Genomic DNA, 19,099 nt, shown 5'->3' with positions numbered 1-19,099 from the left:
AGTAGGGTGTACCGGGGTGACTCTAGGCGTTGTACGATCAAAGGTCCCCCCGGACACCTTGACGGGTCAGTCGACAAGGAATTCCGACTGAAGCTAGAGACCGTGAGAGAGAGGGTAGGCCGGTTATATCGATTAGGAGATACACGGGGCCAGTGATAATTGCGGGAAGACACATAAACAGGAATGGAGAAAATACACATGATTATAGCATGAGGGGCTAAAAAAAAACTAATAAAATACTAGAGATACTTAGCTCAATCAAAGTAGGATTTGCCTCCTCTTTGCCTCCCTCGTGACTCCAACAGGACTCTAATGTCTTTGTCAGACTCCAACAGGACTCTAATGTCTTTGTCTGTCTGACGCTCCAGGAAAGTGCTGCCTAAAATGGACACCTGATTGCTGAGTTCTCACAGCTGTGGGGCCACGCCCCTTTAATTAGTTAACTCTCTGCAGCTGGTGGCCCTCAAAAGGAAATCTAGACTGGCTCCCTCCTGAGTTGTTATTGTATTTTCAGTGTCACAATGGTTTTCCAATTACATTAAACCCTAAGTTATAAAGTTATGAGTTTAACCCTTAATACAGTTACACCTACTCAATAAAGCTCTTAGTATTGTTTGAATCAAAGTTTAACCCTAGCAGTCAGTTAGTTCAGTTTTAAGGTTTCAGTCAAATGAGTTGTCCCAAGTTTCTGCCTGACAGATACTTTAGCGGTTTTGAGATTTAAAATCACAATTTCAGTCAGATCAACTACAGAGCATTTATACAGAGTACACACACTGAAACAGAGAAGCCTAAAAACAGAATGTTAATCACACAATTCTAAAAGTCACCAGTTGTTATCCTGTCAAAATCGAGTTGCACACACATATCATGCGCCGTGATAAACAAAAGTTTAAAATGCCACAGTTCATTGAAAATCCCCCTCGCAAAACAATATATCTGTTCATTTGTCTGTTCAATAGCGTAGAAATAAGACATAGGCTTATATTTCAAGAGGAACATATACCATTTTCTCTCTTATGTCAGTTATTTTTATAAATGCTTTGGCTAAAAACAAGGACTTCCAAATTGGCCGGGGAGAACACTAGCAGAGGCTTTTTGTGGTACTGGAATGTGGATTTAGTCAAAGTAGACATTATGCTTGCTATTACAGTAACAGTGATCTATGAGAGATGTGTGTTTCTCTCTCGTGACCAATTTCTGTGCAGGATCTTTAGAGGAGTTCTGGGATTACGAGCACCAGGTGGATCTGGAGGCTTTCAGCAGCAACACCTTCTACAGCCTCCTGCTCAAACAGAGTCTGTCTGTCACCACACGGCTGGGACAGCTCACATCTGAGGCCTGTAGCTCTTAATTTAAATGCAAAATAAACATACAGCATGTGAATGTTTTGACCTTCTGATACTCTCTCTTTCTGTTACACACACTCTGATGTTTCCTTTTCTTGTGACAGCAGAACGTTTCCCCCTTTTTGACTGTTTCAAATACAAAATGATTAATATCCCACTCCTCCTCACATTATTGTTTTATACAAATATTTGTCTACCTCTGGAGGAAAGCAAACGGTTTTGGTATCAGACAGACAAACCACATTTCGCCATGATGACATACAGACTGATAAGGTGAAAACCATAAGGGGGTTGCTGTCTCGGCTGCTAAATATGATGGCCGGTATAAATCCTCTCATCAATCCTCTCGTCAATCCATCAAATATTGCAGCTTCAGTTAAGTTACATATTTTTCTATTCCTCGCTTTTCCACTGCCATTGTCCCATCGTCAATCATGAAATTAAACTGAACTGAAGCCGTATTAGAAGGAGCCTTTTTTTTGTTTCACCTGTCCTTGTGTTCTTCCTGTTTTTACCACCAAACTGCTGGCTGAAGTTTAGAAGACGGAGGTTGTTGTTACAGCCTTCAGGACTGCTCAAGTGATGAAGGTGTAAGGGGGGATGGCACACATGACACCCTGTGTTATCCCATAAATGTGAACGTCTTACCAATGTTAGATGCGTGCTAACTGCATTAGGGTGCGGTCAAATATGTGATCTGATACTATAATTTTATGAAGGCCCTTTTTGTGTACCAGTCATTTTGGTTTCATGTATGTATCTTTGTGTGTGAAGGTGAAGGAGCTATATCAGGGAGTGCTTGGGAAACTGCAGGTACTCCACCCACGCTCGATCACCGAGGAGAGGATCGGGGAGGGCTATGAGAGGATGAGGAGGGAAGTGGAGAGGGAGGTGTTGCGGAGGAAGACTCTTGCCTCACAGCTGAGGACTCTGCTCCACAGTCAGCTGCAGGTGCATAATGCAACATTCCCACCCCTGCATATTTCCTTTTCCTATTATAAAAGTGAAGAACATTTAAATATTTTAATTTTAATTTACAAGAACAGTGAAAGATAAAAGAGAAATATGAGGTGTATTTATGTGTTCTAGAAATAAAAAATACTTCATATATTTTGGGCTCCAATGGTATTGTAATTTATTTTCAATAATCTGCTAATTACTTTTGGTATTCAATGCTTATCTGTGAAGATTTGTAAAGAATGTACAATGTGGAAAAAAGGCCGGGGTTGATGCCACCAATTTGCTTGTTTTGTTAAAGAAATGGCCCAAAACCCATTAATTTAGTTTTTACTTTGAGAAAGCAGCAATAGCTCATAAATTAGCAGCTGGAACTAGGACATTTTTAGCTCTTTCGCTTGAAAAATGACTCCTGAAAAATGTATACATTAACAATTATCTCAGCTGTGGTTCTCTCTATTAACTGTGTAATATGTTTTAGTATGGGTGATTATTTATTTAATTTTTTGTTTCTTCAGGTTCTGGGGCGAGAGCAGCAGGCCCAGCAGAGGGTCTACAGTGTGCTCACAGCTCAGCTCAGAGAGGGCACCAGAATACTGTCCAAGGTTTATAGCAACAACCACCAGCTAAAGTAAATCTTCTACTCAACCTTTGCAAATTGTCAGAAAAAACATTCAGAATGGAGTAAATCCTCATATCCCTTCAATCTGTCCTTTCTTGTCTTCAGTTTGTTTCAGAGGCTGACCTCCCTGGTGGAGGAGATGGGAGAGCTGGTGTCAGCAGAGTGCCAGCGTCAGGGGGCCTGGGGGTTTCTGGGTGAGGGTACAGGGGCCAAGCTGCTCTGCCCTGACACTGGAACTGTGCTGACCAAGGACCACGTCTTTGGTGAGTCCAACACCCCTGGGTTTGATCACTAAAATATTAAAAAGAAAACATATGTTCTTGAAAATTGGAAAGAGAGCACCATCTGTTGGTAGAAATGTACAATGCAACAACAAGATTCCCTTATATTAAAATTAGGTTTATATTCTGAAAACATATAAATACACCCACACTTTAACAGCATTCATTCTCACCCACGCAGGTCCGTACATTATGTCTTGTATTTTCAAGTTTTCTCTCATTCTAGGTACACTGATGCATTTTCTTCTCAAACAATAATTCATAAAAATGAAATATGTATTTTTTTAAATGTACTGTTGCTATCCCTTCAATGGGAGGAAATCATCAAGACATGTGCTTTTCTACTTGATTCAAGATTTTAGACTAGAGTGATCCATTTAAGAGAAAAGGCAGCATGAAAATCTGTCACCCAGTATGGGACTCTGCTCTGATTCAGAACAGCTTAAATCATGTCATATTTATTTACAGTTTGAGGATTGCCCTAAGCTATTTCTCCTTCTGCTTCACTCCAGGTCCTGATGGGTCTCTGCGTGTCTGTCGAGCGGTTCATTGTGATTCAGTCACAGGCCTCATAAGGCCAAATGCTCACAGCCATATGCTGCTGAGCGGCGGCCACACCATGGCGGTCCCACCAGATTTCTTCCTCCACCCACAGACAGGCAGGGTTATGCCCATAGCTGGCAATGTGGCCTATGATCCTGCAAGCTCAACTTTAGTCTTCACAACTGACTCATGTTCAGGTAACATGAGGGGCGCTTGTGGGGTTTGGGGGGTGAGATTTATTTTTGCATAAGACATTTGAGCTGCAGAAACACAACAACCAAACAGAAGAAACAAGTTGTGAAGGTTAGATAATATCATATAGGGTTATAATACAAATCTTACCTTCATAAGAATTCAAAGGAAAAAAAACCACATTTAATGCCTAAAATTAAATCAGGACTAATGAAAAAGCATTTCATGATGAAAGCAAATCACAAGTGATGCCCTTGTACTTTAAACTGTGGATAACTAGTAATCCACAGGATGTGACATTACATACAGTAGAGGTGTTTTTAATGCAGCTCAGCCACCTTTTTCTTCAAATAGCTTATAGTAGGCCTAGGTAAGGCTTTGCTGTCAGCCCCCCTAAAAGCCAGGCACCACTGAAATTGTGGCTTCAGCTTAGAAAGCAAATGTATTTCTTTTATTACATTTTCTGCACTAAGTATAACTTTTATTAGTTTTTTATTCATGAAATAAATAAATATGTTGCTTTTCTTACTCTCAGAAGATAACAGGAAGTGGGATAGTCCCCTCCTTCCTTTCATCCCTTACCCGACCCCCTGCCACTCAGACCGGCCTCTGCCCAGCTCTCGGCTCAGAGGCCTCCGGCCGGGCCAGAGACTGCAGCTGGGATGTCCCATGGCAGACCCAGACACAGGGGTCCCAGTGCCCATTCTGGCTGTAACCATCCACCCCCAGACAGGACTAGTCTACCCACTGGGAGGGTTGCATGTCTGTCCCCTCACCCGCCTGCCGCAGCCCATACAGATGGGCTGTCCCATGCTGGACTCCAGGACGGGGGATGTGGTGCTCACTGTCGGGGTCAGTCTAGATCCAGTTGCAGGTTAGTTCTGCTGGTGAGTCTGCAGCACAGCCTGTGTCAGGGTTCCCTTCTTTGAGTTAACATTGTTCTGTGTGTATGTGTAGGAGCCGTGCTGCCAGTAGGTGGTATTCTGCTGGCCGAGCCCTTCATCGAACCTCTGAGCGGGCGGATGGTGAGAGTGGGAGGGGCCAACATACGGGCTGGGCAACTGCTGCCTAACGGAGGAGGGTACCAGGCCCTTCTAGACAGCAAGGTGCGGGATAAGTTTGAAGGCCTTGGATTTAGGCAAAACAAATAGTTTAAATATATATTTTCGAGGACTTAAAGGTCCTCCTTCCCTCTATGTTGGCTTCAGAGTTTAGTTTTAATCTAACTGGAAAATAGCAGCTTATACAAATAAATCAAACCACAAGGTTAATACTTTGAAAAAGATACATGATACATAACAGAAAGTTAAAGAGATAGATTTTTGAACCGACATTTTTTTCTCAATTAGGTTCTGGCAGTGATTTTCAAAGTATTGGAGATCTTGAAACCACTGACTGAGGAGTGGGGATCAGACCAGACTTTGCAGCGGGTTCAGAGCAGCGAGAGAGGGAGCGGTCCACACGAATATCTTCTCGCTGCAGCCAGTGAGCTTCAGCAGGCCTGGGGGAGGAGCCTGTACTCCCAGCTGCAGCTGCAGACCAGACTGTGTTTCATGCTGGATTGGACCACAGGTCTTCAGCAGGATGGAGGGAGTCTTGGTGAGGAAAGTTCCCCTGAGGGCAATTATTTGCAAAGACTAGTTTAATTATTGTGGTGTCTGAGTCATATCCTGCTTCTCTTTTTGTTGCTAAGAATTAAGTGGTCACTTTAATCATCTGTCCTCCTATTTTCCTAAAATATTTGTAAGTATTTAAGAGCATAACATAAAGTAGAAAACACTTGTTTTTCCTTTTAGCTATTATGTTCCTTTTTACTTGTCATCACTGCCATACTTGCTGATTAGGAAAGAAAACATGGTGCTGTGTATTAGCTTACATGTTATCTGTTCCTTCTTTCACAACTTTATTTTGATACTTTAATAATTCATCCATTGAAGGCTGGTGCTGCTTTTGAAAGTGAGAATGGACAATATTTCAGATGTACCTAACTTTTAAACATAAACTTTTTGCCCCTCTGAATGCCACAATGCTGTCCTTATTTGCTGCCTGCAACCGAGAACAAAAATAGTTTAAGGCATAACATTTCTTATTTGTTTTTTAGCCCTTGAAAGGTTTCATGAGGAGGATGACATTTTCCGACCTTAAACACTTTTTACTTAACCTTTATTTGTCACAAGCGACCACCCACACCAGGAACTGAAAATGTGACCAGCTTGTCCAGCATAAACACATTATTATATAATATAATTACAAATATCCATATTCTCCCAAGGGGAATACAGAACTATTACCATCAATATTTCCAACATGGGTCATACTGATATTCTGTACAAACTGTGAAGTCCACTGAGACAAATGTAACATTTGTGATATTGGGCTATATAAATAAACATTGATTGATTGATAAAGATAAAGACATGAAAACATTTAACTTGAAGTTGTAGTCATCAAACTGCAATAACAAGCAGTTCACCACAGTGCCAACAATGCAGAGATCTGCTTCATAAAAAAGATGAAACATAGAACTCACAGTATTTATATTCTGTAATGTGAAAGCAAATTGCACCGTGGCATGTTTGTATATTTTTTAAGCTCTTGACACATCAATTACCAAATGACGTCAGCAGTGAAATTATTGCTCTCCTCGAGGCCGTTTCCAATCTGTATTTCAAGACAGGTTTATTCATGTTCTCTGCATAATGTTAGCCATAGTGGTTGTGTGCGTGTGCTTTTCTTGATAAATAGATTTTAAGTTTTGCCTTTTTTATTTTTGTATATGATTTGCCAGACTTTTCATGCAGCCACGACCCTGTTTCATGTATGTCACTCTTTCTGTATTTACTTTACTTTAGAGTTTGTTTGATCTAAACCACATAAACCCTAAAATAGCACTGAAGTAATGTACTGTATAATTGTCTGTCTTTTGTATTGGAGAGAAAAGCCTACTTCTGAATCTCTATAATGCCAGTAATGTGCTGCCAATTCAAATTTGTTGAAATACTTCCAGTTTTCTTTTTTCGAGCCATACACTATTTTGTTTGCTCTATATACTAACCCTTTTATTTCTCCTGTGCGAACCGCAACCAGGAGAGATGCCTCTTTTCGGTTCAGACATCTCTGTACCAGCTCTGTTGGGGATGGAGTACCCTGACCCAATGGGATCTGGTCTTAGTGTGCCTGTGCTGGGTTGTCAGACTGACCTTGTCTCTGGGAATATAACAGCGTTGGCAGGAACCATGGAGGACCCAGATGGAAAAGGTACTTTGAAAAACAAACAAATGCCCAGGTCACCAGACACAGTTTATTTAATCCACTTATTTTAAACAGTACCGAAATAAACATGTATGCTTTTCTGTTACTATGCTGTTGCACTTCACAGGACTAGTGGCCATCCGTTATGGATCTCAGACTGTTGACCCAGTGACAGGCGTGTTGGCCCCCGTGGTTGGTGTCAGACTGGACGTGTCCAGAAAAAACGTTGTACCTGTCACAGCTTCCTATTGGCTAACTCTGGCAGATCAAACTGACAGTGTGCAGGTAGAGCAATACATTTAACAATTGAAGAAACCTTCAATTGGACTATACAGTAACATTTAAATCATCTCTACTTAGTTTTTTTTTTACAGCCTTGTTAATTCAGCAGGAGAGACTTGTGTGAATTTGATAAAAGCTACTCAAGTCTTTCATGTGTTAAATCTCTAGCATTTCATTTAGCAGCCCATTAAATTTAGTTTGAACTAAGGAAATCAGATGTACTCTCCTTTGTTGCTGCTATTTTTCTTTTATTTGCCAGGTAGAGGCGCTGCAGAGAGAGGTGTGTTTGCGAAACACTTACTGGCAGCAGCAAAGGCAGCGAGAGGAAGATATTTTCTCTGATCTGGACTCGGCTCTATTCCAGTGTCTCTTTAGAGCCACAGAAGAAGACTCTTATCAGGTCAGCAGGGGGAGATTGTTGATTTTGTTGTAAATATCTTATATAGCCTGGCCTCTGAATAAAGGAGAAACAAATTCAAAGGGCTTCCTTTTTGAGCATTTGGGAGAAAGGGGGAGTGTATGAATGCCGGGGGAAAACATCATTAGAAAGGAATGCTAGAAAAGCTATTCATGCCTATTTGTGCACTGCAAGGAAGCACATGTGTGGTTAGGGCATACTGTGCAAAAGTAGAGTTAAAGAAACGTGCTGTCACTGCATCTCTGTGTATGACTGTGTGCATGTGCCTTCCATCCCTTTGGTCCTTAAATTGAGTGTCTTTTTGTGTGCCATTATTCAAATCTGTACCTTCTCTTTTTTACATTCAAAGTATACAGTAAGTGTGTTCTCTGCTGCAGGTTCAGTGGTCAGGGAGGCAGCTCAACGAAGCAGCCTTGGAACTGCAGGAATCGGCGCAGAACGAGGCGCAAAGGAGAGCGGCTCAGCACACCCAGTTGGCTCTGATCTTGCCTCTGCATGTATTAGACATGCTCACACTGAGTAAATTGGCTGGCATGCTGAACGAGTGAAGAGCATGAAGGGATATCACACTCATGACCTCCTCTGCGGTTATATTCATTGCTTGCCAAAAGAGAGATGCTTCATGCCAGTGTCTCATATTGCACCCTTCAGTTGTTTAGTCATTTACATAATTTCCCTTTTCAATGTTTTATTTGGGTTGTCAGCATATCTTTGTGTATCTGTCTGTGTGCATAGGTGATGAGCTCGAGTGGGATCGGCAGTGCGTTTGGCACTTGGAGCTTGTGTCAGGCCTTGATAAGCTTGATGTGTGTATGGAGCAGCTACAACAAGACAAAGAAAAATGGACAACCCATGGAGGAGACTGGAATACACCCGTCCACGTTATGGTCCGATTAATGACTCTCTGGTCAATTTTAAGCCCTGCAGCTCAATTGTTTGTGACACAGTTGGGTCAGATGTTGACATCCATCTCATCACATCAGTGCCAAATGCATATGACTAATTATGATATAGGGAGCTTTCAAAAGTTTAGTTATTAAACTTTGATGTCAACCCGGTGCTATGAGATGCTCTCTGTAACATTGTCGTCTAAATGTAAATAAGACTTCATGGTTCTTCTCACTCAAGCCAGTGTTTATTCTTCCTCCAGGACAGAGAGCTGAGGCAGACAGAGTTTTGGGAGCAGTGTTGTTCCAGACAGACAGAGTTGGAGGTTGCTCTTAATGCTCTGCACTTTGTCAGGCACCTTTCTCAGCTCCGTGCCGACACTGCGCAGGTCAAAACACACTCAGTCACACCACATTAATAACACTCTATATAAATAAACTTAAGTATATGATGGAAGGAAGTTTAAGGCTAATTTTGTTTGGATTTCTTCATCATGCTGCCATCAAGTTTGTTTAACAATCAAAGCAAAATGTGCCCTATTACAGAAGATGGGTATCTTTGTGTCTCCCAGTGGTATGCTGAGCTTCCTCTCTCTTTCTCTCTGTCTAGGCAGTATTATGTGGGAACTTTTGCTACAAGGAATACGGTCTGGTCCAGTGTATTGGACGCACACCGACTGTGGAGGTCAGGGGTTTGCTTCAGCAGATGGCTTTGCCTCTGCTGGAGAAACTGAACCAGCTCCTGGAAGATAAACAGCCTGCCTGCTTCTCCCCCAACACCTGCAATCAGCACATATCAGGTACCTAATCTGTAGGGTACTATATATACTACATGCTAAGGGTCCTAATATATGATAGAAAGCAAACAGATATTCCGTACATATTGTCCCAGAGAAAGGACAAGCCCCCATTGAATAGTGCCATTATTATATGAAATTGCTCTGCACATTTCCTGGTACAGTATTTATACTCCAAGTGAGCGTGACTACATCTAAAGCCATTATCTACATTTTCCCACACATTCTCTTATCGCGGTCAAAGGATAATGCTGGTGGTTTCATTTTATTTTTCATCCCCATGATGTCTTCAAAATACCAACATCTTACATTTTCCAAAAGGTCAACTACTTTTCTAAAAAAGCTGGGTGCTGTAGATTTTAACAAACAATTGAAACAGGGTCAAATGGTGCATTTGTTCAGGACTGCTTTCTGTCTTTTTTATTTATACACATATGGTGCTTTATTTAGTGTTATCAACAGCAGAGTAGTGTATTTGTGATTGACTCTTCGCAAACAGTAACTTTATGAAATGTAAGGAATATGTTAACCAGTGTGTTCTCTATGATTTGTCAAAACAGTATTGAGCTCGTTGGTGAAAATGGACCCTGGTAGATCAGACAGTTGTTAAAAGTATCAATTCGTAGTTGGTTTTGATCTTTTTAAGAAAATAATAGATTTTATAAGCAGGCTTGTCATCATGACTTCTGACTTGTTTCAGGTTTTCCAACAAAGATGGCATATGGGTTGGACTTAGCGTCTAGAGTCTGGACAGCCTCTGTGCCTGTGGTGAAAGGTATGTGCTTCTCAAGCCACGTAAGCCTTGTAATAGCATCTGTATGTGTGGAGAAGAAAAATAAGACATTATTTTGTATTAATCCCCGTGGGGAAATTAAGAAAGGGTGTCATTACTTCGAATGCATAATATTAAAAATGTTTATTGTCAAAATGCAGCAAGAGCAGGGAGAAGGGGAAACAGCCAGTATGTAGTCAACAAATATAACCTTGTTGATGTCTGCCGAAGAAAGAAATCAATGGCTCCAGAGTGCTGCTCTGTTTTTTTATGTCTTTTAAAATGCCAGAAACAGGTAGGAGATAAAAGAAGAATGACAAATGAGGTGCTCATAATGATTCTGACAAGAGTTGAAAAATAAGACATGTCTTGGCAGGTATAATAACCACAGGGGTATGTTTTACAAGGAGAAAACATAAATGGCTTACATTCCTGTGAAAACTAGCCCTCTAAAGTAAAAGTGCGTCAAAAAACCCACAAACAAAGCCTCCCAGCTGCTTGAGGAGATACTTGGATTCTTTTGTTCATGAATTGGCTTGATTGTCAGCTTGTTGTGGCTTGCAGGGTCTCACACAGTTTGTGTTTTTGAAGGAATCTCCACCCAGTCTTTAAGGGAGCCTCTACATTTAGCTCAATCCCTGGATACTGTTCTGCAGGCCAGCTCGACCCCAGCACACATCTCACAAAGACACACCGCATCTTCTGGCATTCACTCCCAGGGTGAGTCCAAGAACAAATTACCCAGCAGCTCACTTTCACCTTGTGTTCTATTGTGCTGTTCTCTGCTTCAGTGCTGTGTTAGCGATCTATTTACTTTGAGGGCTCTATACTAGATTCAGGTTATAGACTTCTGGGAAAGGACATACAGATATTCACACATCCATACCTGCACATTTAGGATTGAAGCACCACCTCTTTTCTCCCACATTTATTTGTTCCAGCTATGCTAACCTCTACAAAATATCGTAATAATCCGTTGATGTAAATTAATCATTTTAATTGTAAGTTATTTTCCTGACAGAGAGCCAGCCAATGAAAGAGTCCAGTCAGCCTTCAAGAAGTATCACTGTCCCCACTATTCCAGGTTAGGTCATGTATAATAATACACAGTTTGAACACGCCACATGTGGTGTGTCACACTAACGTTATCCATCAAAATTGCTTATATTACCCAGAAGAGGAGTGGACCAAGTTGCTGGAGCTCTCTCCTCTGTTCCAGCTGTTGAAGGGGATGGATCTTCAGCTGAAGGGCTGGGCCTGTGGGGCTGGGATTCTTAGAGGAGAGCTCTCAGGTAGGTCTGGTACACTTTGGGTTGTTTGTTTTTTATTGCAGCAAGTCACACGGGTAGAAAAAGGTGACGGTAACACTTTGCTTCTTACTGAGGTGACATATATTTAATAGAACAAGGCATATGTCTTCTTCCGTGTTTTTTCCAGACAGAGGCAAGAGTTTCGTAGACGTCCTGGATGCTCAGTGGGAATGTGAGGGAGAGCTGATCCCTCTGGACCTTTCAGCCCTTAACCCCAGAGAGCTCCTGGTCTACCAACACGGACTATTCCTGATAGACAAATTGAATAATCTAAAACTGGTTGGTGCTGCAGTTTGACAATTATTAAGCCTTTCTTCGTTATCTATTTTTAATTGCTCCTACTGTTGAATTTTTAAAGGTCACCCATTATGCAAAATCCACTTTTTCCTGTATTTTATACTCAAACATGTGTCCCCTTTGTGTAAAGAGATTCTGAAAGTTTCAGGAAAAAAGATTCGCTGACTTTTTGACCTGATCCATTTATATAAAACCTGTCTGAAAATGAGCTGAGACTGCCAAGGCACACNTTTGTTATATTCCATGGAATGCTCCTCTTAAGCCCCAAGCCTGTTTTTCAGGTTTCAGGCTTGAAAATGACATTCCCAGAACAAATGACCATATTTTCCCTTCTGGGAAAATATGGTCATTTGTTCTGGGAATGTCATTTTCAAGCCTGAAACCTGAAAAACAGGCTTGGGGCTTAAGAGGAGCATTCCATGGAATATAACAAAAAGTGTATCTCGAGCCGGTTTCTCAAACTTACCTACCCCATCTTTAAGGTCAGGGTACACTTAAAATAAATTCCTACGCCATGTCACCCAACTATGTGGGAAAGGAAAAGTACTTACAACTGTTTTTAACGGCCTAACTCACAAGATAATATGCAGGTAACGGCACGTACTTTCAGTTTCTTGGAAAGCATTTATGGCGTTGAACTCAGAGCTTGAGAGTTTACAAACCTTGGCCTCTGTCTCATCGCTGCACATCTGGCCAATCATGACAGGAAGTAAATGTAAATGCAGTGTACGATCATTGGTTTTGCATGCCTAAGTATATCTGACCGGAGAAAGTTGTGGGTTGATGAGGTATTCAGACTGTTCAACAAAATGATAGTTTACACTTTCATTTACAGTCTGTAACCTTCTCACTACACGTGTACTTCTTCTGATTTATTGCGGCTGTATTTGTGTCGATTGTTAACCAGGACACTCACCTCTGTCTACTTCACAAGAGTTTACTAACCTCTTGGGGAACAGCTTGTCTATTTAGGCCAGCTGTTGCCAGGGTTCACCCTTGTTGAGCACATTTGTCCAACTCCTCTTTCATTATATGGGTGGTGGTTCTGCTTCTGTCACTCTCTGTAGCTCTCTGTAACTGTTTCAAGGCTTGTTTGTGGCATTTTGGATACGTGCTTTCTGTGACAACACCATCTCTGCATCCGTGGCGCCAGCCCAGGCCTATTTACATACCTGTGAATCAAGCACGAGGCCCAGAGGAGAAAGGCATGCAAATGTGCGTTTGCCTTGGCCCTGTCGGTGCCCACATCAGAGTCTCTCAGAGTGGCAGGGCGGTCCGGCAGCTCGGACTCAGGTTGTGTTTAGAGAGGAGGGTAAGCTGAGGGCTCCAACTGAGTGCTAGTTATTCATCTCTACAGGTGCTCCTTTGAAGTTCATGTGAGAGGAAAACTGCACTCATGTGGTACGAGATGTAAACTTCTGAATGTTTTCAAAGGTTTGCTTTTAGTGGCAGAATTTGAGAGTTGCTTTGATTTGAAATCGTGTTCAAATGTATGTCGGAAATCACTGATAGAATTCAGATCAATGTATCATTTATGTATTGCTAGCTCAATATATTTTCCAGTGTCTCTATTTGGAGTGAACTGACTTGCAAGTTAGCAGCTGCTTTTCAAGCATACTTGTATGTATTATACTTGTATATAGACTCTCCTTGTACTATTTCTATTCTATTTTATTTGTATTTACTTGCACTATTTATCTGTTTTATTGTGTTGCACTGTTGGAGGAGCCTATCACCTAAGATTTTCATTGACATATCGACACTGTAGCATATGTACAAATGACAATAAAAGCCTTGAATCTTGAACGAGTCACATCAACACTGCGGTTACACTGTGTCACTTTAATTCCATATGAAAAGTTTGTCCAGTCACTTTTTTTTTTTTTGTATACAGACACCTACCCCTGTTGCTAACCATAATATTTCCCTACAATTTAACTTACGTTTTTGTAAAGTTATAACATATACATGATTAAGAATAGATAGTTTCCCTGTTTAACTGCATGGTATATGAACGTACCTCCAGCAGCAAGGCAGTCTGCTATGCAATTCCTATAATCCTTGTGTGAGACCATTTTGGACATTTGACATCAATCAACAAAATAATGAGCACTAGAAAAACACATGTCGGAGTGGCTAACACTGACTAAGGTTTTCACAGAAAATGACTTTCTTAGTATCTATTTTCTCCTCTTTGGCAGACAAAGCAGCGAGTCCTTTTGATTTACCCACTCCCGGCTGTTTCTAGGCTGCATTGTTTTCCATTACACTGTTCAGTATGATGGCATCTCACTTTTAAAGAAGCCCATGATTGATTTCTGCTCTGTCGTCATGAGAGGGTGTTTCAACCTTTCACTCTGGTGGATATATGAGCATCTGTTTTCAATCCAGAATCTCAAAGCTAGGACTATTTTGTGCTTTTTTTTTTTGACAGTTTGATACAGTACTCCCAGAAATCATCCATGTTGAATTATCCGTCTCCATAAAATAGTAGTGACCATCTTGTATGTGTGGGATCAGTTGCTTTTAATGATTGTAAATCTATCACCCAAGTGTGAGTCATGCACTGAAGCACACAGTATATATATATTGTTCTTATGTTCTGCCTTAATGTTCCAGATAACTTCTGAACAAATTAAGGTTCTGGCTTTGATTTCGTTTTTTTCAAGTAATTTTTGCCATGAAAACCTGTTGATAAATCAGAAAAGCTGTCAATCTTAAACATTTTCCACATCTTCTGGGATTTCTTCTCTCCAGAAAACAGATATTGCAGTAGACAACAACAGCTTTGTGTGTGATCTGCACTTGACCCTGTCCATAGCCCGGTTTGTCTCGCCAGGTGAGTTCAGGTCTGTGGCTGCAGACTAACCTGCCCCTCACCATAGGATGTTTAGTCTCCCAAAGACATATCCGCAGATGATTTTCACATCCAGAAAAGCCAAGTCGATAGTGTCTTTAAGGAGGATGTTTCCATGAATAACCTTGGGAGAGTCTGTCAGGAATTTAGTAGCAGAGGCAATTTGATAAGAGCTGGGTTTTGTGCTTGAGGTTGTGCCATCACTTAGAGGAAAATATTACACCCCCAGATTCACAAACAATGATTTCATCAGCGTTTATAGCTTTCCACGATTTATTGGGTTTTGAAACTGAGTTTTCTGTTTACTCAGCTTTCTAAATGTGCAATCTGTATCACTTTTTCTGATTGTGATTCACATCTGCTTGTTTCGTAAGAACTCAGTCAGCAAACTGTTTTTTGTACTTGTATACATGTGGGATAAGTTAGCTGCTTGTATATTATCTGTCATGTTTTGCTTCAGTATTTAATAAATACAAGTCCTCAAAACTGCTGTTGGTGGAAAGCTGAATTTCATCCCCAATTAATATCAATTGTATTGTAAGTATAACAGTATGGCATGTTCCTCGTTGGACCAGTTATTCATATGGATGTGACAACAAAGCAGTATATTAGATACAGGAATGCCCACTTAATGCAAGTCAGGAGGAATATGAACTGTACTTGGGATTTGGTGATCATTCACAGAATACATGTTAAGTTCACTTTTTTAGACTTTCTAAGGGGGCGCGTTTCCTCTGCAGCGCGGAGCTCGCTTTAAGCGTGCCGAGCCGTGCGGGGCCCGTTTTTCGTTGCGTTTCCACTTGGCCTAGTACCGGCTAGCGGGTCCTAATTCACAATTTTTCTGGCCCCATAAAATCGTGGTTCTATGGCCAGGAACAACCAGGCTGAGTCGGGCTGAATATGCTAACTAGAGAGAGAATCGCTGGCAAGGGGGCTACAACTACAACAAGATGAACATATTTGACCGTGATTTAATTGTAATACACGTTTCAAAATGATGCCGAAGTAACAACATACTGATTTGCGGTTAGTAAAAACCATGAATTAATGCTTTGACAAGTCTGCAGACAGACGGCAGGCGAAAAACCTTTTAAAATGCGTGTTTTCTAAATGGAGATTGGCTAAGCTAACGTTGTAAATGCTCCGACCGTCCACACTCACAACAACGGCCTATACAGACATAAATAAACCAGCGACTGTATTCTGCATGACACAGACAGTCTGTGGTTTGTACTTGTTTAACTTTTGTCTAGTTTCTGAACAGATATGAGGAGCTGTGAGCTCTGAGGGCTAACAGCTAACGGCTGTGTTGTTTTTCTGGGGCGCTCATTGAAGATGACGTCACGGCTCCGCCTACACTGCGCACAAACACCCCAAGTAAAACAATGAAATGCCCAGAATACCAGTCCCAACGAGGCTAGCCCATACCTGCGAGGCGCGTTGTAGTGGAAATGCGCCATAAGAGGTCTACTGTAGTTAAGCTTTACATACGGATTTTAATTCACACGTTCATGCAGGGCACATGCCCGACAGGACTAAAATATGTGCCACCCCACCTTTCCTAGACGTCATTTGCTTTGTCTACCTGGTGGCTCCGAGCCAGGTGATCTGACCAGGAATGGCACTCGACATCAATTGCAACGTCTTTGGCCTTTCACAGCGTTAACCAAGCGTGGTCCAGCTGGGCTTTTCTCTCCTGCCTCTTCAAATGCCACATACAGAAGAGACTCTGTGTCTCACAGCGAGAGGTGTTTCGTTCATTAGAGTAGTGGGATGTTTGTGGGAGAGTGTCTGCTTCTTCTATCAGAACAGTAGTCCAGTGTGTGGTTTATATGTATTATGCATTGTGCAGCCTTTGTGGAAAACATGTTTTCCTCCCCCGGCGTTTGGAAAACACTAAGTGCTTTGTTTTTGTACTCTCACTATGCGCGTCGGTGCCACTCTCTGTGTGACAGATTTCCACAGGTCTTGGAATTAAGATAAATGTTTGGGAATTCCCAAGCTTATGTATGCTTTGCCAATTCACCTCATAAAACCCCCAAAGTGAACAAAGTTTTCGATAACAACAAAGTGTTTCCTGGCAGGGACGTGGATCGGTGCTGAGTCGTCATAACAGAGGCAGAGCTGGCCGTTTTTGAGAAGGCTAAGCTCTCTCAGCCAGTTTGTGCTTTGGCCAGCCGAGCGGACTGACCTTTCTCACTGTCGAACTCTTGGGGAGTCTGCGTTCACATTGCACCTGTTGGGACCATGCAAAGGATCTAAACGAAAAGTCGTCGATGGATCAGTTGTGTCTGAGTTACTGGCTGACTGAGATTCGTTGCCCATGCAATCCTCATTCTCACCTCTCTTGTGTCTGCATCTTATTTTCTCAGCATTTCATCCTTTTCCGTTCGTGCTTTACTCACTTTATTTTCCCGCGCGTTCGGTTTCTGTCAAACACGTCATAACTCTACCGGTTAGAAAATGAGAGATTAAAATGCAACAAACGTCACATAGGCGTGGTAATACATCTTTATTTATTTTCTCCTTTTAGGCGGTTGAAACTTACTTGCTGTGTTGAGTTCATAGACCTGTGGAGTAAGAGGCTCGTTGTGCTCAGGATCTGTTTGTGTAAGTTTCACCGATGCTTGAGCTTGATTGTTATGATCTGTAGGATCTTATTCTGCTAGCTACCAGGGGGCTGTCTGATGGTGGAGTTGCCTTCTGCAAACTGTGCTGTGTTTAGGGATAAAGTCATCTTAAATTCTACAGAAACTAGCTTCGCCACGCGCAGACATCTTGGCGATCTCAACAAAGTGGGTTTGCGGTTGAGCAGCCAGTTCCACAAACTTGTGTTGTGTCAACCAGAGCATCTAGTCCTACAATCTATCGTTGTTGGAGACAGCAGAGGTCTTGATGGGAAGAAGCCTTAACTATGTAACTTTCATTATGTCTGTACTTCGGCTTATCTGTCTCGGTCGTTATAGTGGCTTGTTCTGAATTATATTCTTGAAATTGGAACTTTCATTTGCTCCTGCACTGGGTTGACACTCCTTCGAAACATCCTGCAGATCTACGAAGCCTAAAAACTCATCTTAGTGCATTATCAATACGTCACCTTCAAAAAGAACACTAACCATCGTTACGACTATCACGGATCGCTCCTCTATTGAACCGTACTGACTATCTGCAACTCAATATCCTCTACACGATTTGCCCCTCAAACAGAAACCACGTCTTGGCTATTTATTTGATATTACACCTAACTATTCAATACCCCATCGTTTACATTATAAAGCCATATCATAAACGTCGTGTGACCTTTGACCATGGAATGGCCTTCTTATGGGCTTCAATCGTTTGCTCACTGACTACCTGCTTTCGTTACTGTGCCATGTCCCCTTTATGCGTTCTAAATCGTAAGCACAAACCAGCTACCAACAACTTCTTCACTTACTTTTTAAAAAATTGGCCACTTTCAGCTGTATAAAAATATTCCACATATTCTGAAGTACTTTTTCCGTTTGGTGTTGTCATCTTCCACTTTGTCAATCATCTGACGCCTGCTCTGCTCATATATCCATCTTCAATCTTAGCACATGGCTCTCATGCCACTGCTTTCATTATCACTCACCAACACAGTGTGTCTCTTATCGAGCTGTTCACTTCCGTGCTGTTTATGCTCGGATACGACTCTTCTCCAGAGAGACTGGGGAGGTCTGTTATCTATTATTCTAATGACTCCTCAACTCTTCCAAACTCTAAGTTCAACATACTTTAAGTGCCAGAGACCTCATCCATCAATTAGTTGTTATTGATGGAGGGCTTCTTCAATGACCAGGATTTGATGGATAATCCTTGTTCATTTTTCCGATTAATTTGAATTCAGAAATATACTTCCTTGAAGTCGTTCACTCAACTTGCAGTCCGAAGCGTAATGCACCCTAGGTATTTGATTCTGTTTCGTTGTTCCAATGTATTTATAGTTGTGTGTTTTTTCTGTTTTGTGTTTTCCGTGAGAATCTAGTTTCCGACCATTCCAAAACTTTTTCAGATTTGCACCACCACATCATGTTATCTTGTGTCGGCGTTTTTTCCTGAGCCTATGCACAATACTAAGAAAAATATTCTTCTTCTAATTACAATCTCACCTACATTGTACGTGTCAATACATGTTTTTGCCTAACTACATCAGCCTGCCTAAGCGTTGAATTTGTGCTCTGTTGCTTATGAAGACCATGTTTTATCATTCTCTGGACTAACTTAACACCTCTCCTTCTACTCTCTGTTCCGTCTGCTTTAGG

At 41.5% G+C, this 19,099-nt stretch overlaps 1 protein-coding gene across 7 annotated transcripts in view; it reads left to right on the top strand.

Moving 5' to 3' along the window:
• The window catches only part of gabra1 (gamma-aminobutyric acid type A receptor subunit alpha1), a 314,765-nt gene that overhangs the window by 118,819 nt on the left and 176,847 nt on the right, over window positions 1–19,099 (top strand). The window lies entirely within an intron of this gene.

This window comes from Notothenia coriiceps, unplaced genomic scaffold (assembly GCF_000735185.1).
Source record: "Notothenia coriiceps isolate Sejong01 unplaced genomic scaffold, NC01 NC01_scaffold00037246, whole genome shotgun sequence".
NCBI classification, from domain to species: Eukaryota; Metazoa; Chordata; class Actinopteri; order Perciformes; family Nototheniidae; genus Notothenia; species Notothenia coriiceps.
This window is presented reverse-complemented; position numbering and strand designations above follow the sequence as displayed.